This window comes from Styela clava, chromosome 1 (assembly GCF_964204865.1).
Source record: "Styela clava chromosome 1, kaStyClav1.hap1.2, whole genome shotgun sequence".
Classification (NCBI taxonomy): Eukaryota; Metazoa; Chordata; class Ascidiacea; order Stolidobranchia; family Styelidae; genus Styela; species Styela clava.
In genome coordinates, this window is record NC_135250.1 from 16,524,088 (window position 1) to 16,528,503 (window position 4,416).

Consider the following 4,416-nt stretch of genomic DNA (forward strand, 5'->3'; position numbering starts at 1 on the left):
ATTAATATTTGCATTCCACTATTATTGCAACATTTGCAAGTTACAGTATTCATTATAAAAAATCGTAAAATTCTATGTACAACCATCAAAATCATTTTTGAACAAGCTTTGAATAAGGAAAGAATAATACATACACTAAAAATAACTTAATCTAAATATATGAACCTAAAATTAACAAAAATACTACAGTATAAACTCAATGTTTTAATAATTACATTTGTCCTGGCGTTTGGCATCTTTTTTGTGTCACCAGCATACTAAGGCCAGTCTGAAATGATTTTATAGTACCAACTCTAACTAACGAGGCCACATGATCATGGGTTTATCTGGATCTTTACGAATGTTTAATTAATTCCAGTAATGCAAAAAAGTTACTTTTATCATTTCATGTATAGATCAGTAAAAAAACAAATGACAGATTTTTTCGACAAGACATTTCGCACTACATTGCGTGGCATAGGATTGCTTGAATTATTATTGATATTGATTTTTAGTAACTAAGTCGTTGTATAATTATATTAATATACAAACACATGGAAATTTTCTGTTCGAAGTTGGTCTTCGAATTTGTCATATTGACTGCTGAGCTCATTGTGTTTTTTGATTGTATTGATGGAAATATGACAAATTAAACAATGTGCTTCAGAATTTTGTGAAGAGCAGAAATGTTACAACTCCCATTTTCTTCGAAAATGCCACCTTTTTCATGTACTTTGCGTTTAATTTAGTTACTCAAGTGTTTTATTCAAGTATTCTTTTGCTAGCTTGATGTGTATTCTTAATTGGGTCAAAATGTGGACAAAAAAAATTAATATTCCAAAACTACTTTCAGTAAATTGTTTTCTGTGTGAATAATCAATTTCACTTTAGAAGGTTTGAAAAATCTATTACATTTAGATAAAAAAAAACTTCCAAAATACTATTACAATTATTGTTAAGCGTTCGAGGGCCGCACTGGAAGTTCTCTGGGGCCGCGAGTTTGAGATCCCTGGTCTAGATTGAAGTTGTTCAAAAAATATATGGTAGTATTTTATCATGAATGATGATTATACCCCTTCCGGAATTTCTTCTATAGTACTACCAAAAGTTGATGAACCAAATATAACACAGGTGCAGTGAGGTACCCGTAATCCTCATTTCCAAAGCTGTTTTAAGTATGTCTGGCGTGTTTTGTGCCTTTTTACAAATAAGACCGCTTATGCAATCTTACGCTTTGGAATTTTTAGTTATTTTCCTCAAGCCCTGCAGGATGTGGGGACACAACTCTACCGGAGGGTCAAATGTCTTTGCATGCCTCCATAGGTTGTTTTTCTATTGCAATTTTCTATTTTCAATTGCATTATATTTCTTGGAATCACACTGTCACTGATATGTCGCCAGACTTCTGATATCTCCTCGTCTGCTATAGTTGTCCTGTGAATAAATAATAGAAAATTGAGATTAGACGAATAGTTGAAAGTTTTGCTTTATGTCGGCTTAATTTCTTGATTGATATACTTACTATTTCTGCTATTGCCTCTTGTGCTGCAAGAGTCTCACAATGCTTAGACAGGTTTGTCCACAACTTTCACATCTGAAGAAAGAGAGGAGATTTATTAATTTTCGTTAAGAATAAATAAAGCAGTCTATATGATTCAGAATGGAAGAGCTAATAAATCCAATATCTCATGTTTTACTTAAAAAATATTTTACTGAATTTGGTATATAAACCAACTAATAAAAGGGTTTAGTCAGAAAATTACATGCATTCGTGGCTCCAAATACTTGAGAAATCAGACTATACAATATAGACCGGTATGAGTGTGAACTTGTTAACACTTTGATTCAATACGCAAATAAAAGTGAATGCGTAATAGTATGTTACAATGAGCAGCAATCAACAATGAGTATATATCCTCACTGATTAAAAAAATCTAACTGGAGGTGCATGAACTATTTGAAACCATAAGGGGTAAGTAAATATGTAATTTCGGCAAATGGGCAACTACGTACCGTACTGAATTAATAACTTCGTAGTATTTGACAAAGGCTGGCTTTCCCACATGTACTTAACAGTGCGATGCCCGGGTGTGATATACAACAATAGTATTCACCTTACCTTTTACCGATTTCTTTTTACCCCAACTTTCAAAAATATCATTAAAATCGACAACAACTGTCAAAGCAGGCACGAACACCATTCGTGCTACGCCTTGAAAGCAGCACACATCCGCTCGTTTTCGTCTCGTCAAGTATGTGCATTGGAGCGTGCTATCGAATACGATCTTCGGACAAAAATGCCGGAGTTGCGCATCATGTTGTTTAATGTCATTGTGTAAACTAAGCGACGATGAGCTGAAAAGTTATGAGACTGTTAAAAACAAGTTTCAAAATCATTTTGTAATTCGCCGAAACATAATTTTCGAGCGTGCGCAGTTCAACCAGAGCCATTATATAACTAGTCTTTTTTTTTTTTTTTTTTTTAATATTAGATTCTCATAAAATAAAATAATATTGAATTAATCAATATTAGAAGATATATATAACTAGTCTGGAAGGCCGTATACTGATTTGTTGTTCACAGCGTCATCTAGTGTTGGCGTGGGTAATTCATAACCACGGCGTCGTCTGCTGTATATTTTAGGCTGCTCGCTGTTAAACGTATTCAAAGTTCGAATGAAAATGGATTTATCTGAGGAAGAAATGCTTGAATTTTTTGATGACATGAGTTATATAGTACTGATTGCTTATTAAAATAGGTTTTGATCCTGAAAGAATGAATAGTAAGAGTTTATAGTAGACTACCATAGTTTAATATGTGAAAGTAGAGACCGTTTTTGGTTTGCTAAAAATTTGGTCAGTATTTTTACATCACATTTGTTTTGCTATATTCAGGCACTTAGGCACTGTTTTAGACCCGATTTTATATATTTTACAGCTTGATGACGAGATAGAAGGAAAATGGGGCATAGGCTATCTGTAGTAGAAATCGACTAAGGAAGTGTTAATTGCAAGAAGACACTGGATAGGATAGAATTTACATATTTATCCCGGGGGAGAGAAAAGCCGATAAGACGGCTTATCCATATGGCGAACCACGGCCTCTCGTCCGGTTACCATTCCAAGTCGGGTATGGGATTAGTTTTTACTGTATTGTTTGTTTTTCGGAAGCATGGACTTGGTGGTGGAGGAAGCCGTAACCGACCAGCGGTTACGTGAACCACCCAACGACGGCGAGGAGTCCAGCAATCCTCTCGCACATAACCATCCCTGCATGGGATTCGAACCTGCGAACCCACGCAGAGTAATTAGAGGTGCGGTGGCGAGCGTATTCCTAACGCTTAGCCCGTTGAGCCACACCGCCGCGCCAACTGCAGACTGCATTGAATGATTTGAACATCACATTAAATCAGGAATCATCACTATGGGCAGTTGTTAAAGCGGATATGATGGAAATTTCTAGAGAAGAATCCAGAAGTAAAATGACAGCTAAATACATTGAAAAATTGCAAAAGCCATAGCCCATATTCAAACAATTCTGAAATCTCTCATTTGGACCTAAAACGCATAATCAAAACTGCAGCACCGAAAATTATAAAAAAAGCGTTTCAAGTAACTGAGCCATTCATGCAAACGTCAATAACCAAAGGCGACAAAAAGGTGATTGAGTACCTAGCTGGGGGATTGCTAAAATGGGGAATAAAGCGTCTAGGTGGAGAAGGTGCTTTATGGTGCCAAAACCAAGCTTCGAGACTCGATCTTCCCACTTGCTTTGAAGAGCGCAATAGAGGCGGTATCATATCAGCATCCGAAACATTTGTTCTCTTCCTAATCTCTGTGGGAAGCAAATTCCTGTCTCAAGTATGCAAAAGGGTAATAGATAAACGGCGTATTATCGGAAATATTGACATGGACCCTTTCAGCCCCAATGAATCCAGTATTCTGACCCTTCTTGTGAGAAGATTTATTCGAACAAGGACCCATATCCATTGCAAGACTGAACTGTAGAACAAAGTTTCGAAAAGAAAATATGGACCCAAATCATATGGACTTCGCGATGGTTTGAAAAATTGTTTTTCCAAATAATCTCATTATTACACTATAATAAAAATTAGCCAACAAAACAATTTCTACTTTGTATTTTTAGCATAAGAAATACAACAAAAAAAAAACTGAACAGGAATTTTGACTTAGATATGAAGAATCACACAGACTTGGTAGAGAAAAAATGACAAATGCAAAGACCAATAATTGATAGCTAATTTTAAAACATAGATGTGGTTCCACAAATTTGAATAAAATTATACGAGAGATAGGGGAAACTTTTCAATTTGATAGGAGGCATTTTGACAAATAAACCATCGATTAATATTCATATGAAATTTAATTTTGGATACATTATGGTAACTATTATTTAAAGCAGAGACTAGCCAGCCA

The 4,416-nt window shown here is 35.2% G+C and overlaps 1 long non-coding RNA gene across 1 annotated transcript; it reads right to left on the minus strand.

Annotated features, from left to right (window-relative positions):
• Positions 1–1,264: 1,264 nt before the first annotated feature.
• LOC144423041 (uncharacterized) lies at positions 1,265–2,305 on the minus strand. The gene is made up of 3 exons (XR_013475530.1): positions 2,099–2,305; positions 1,502–1,573; positions 1,265–1,413 (listed from the first exon to the last, which is right to left on the minus strand). It is a non-coding gene; the product is annotated as an uncharacterized LOC144423041 (long non-coding RNA).
• Between the last annotated feature and the right edge of the window lie 2,111 nt (positions 2,306–4,416).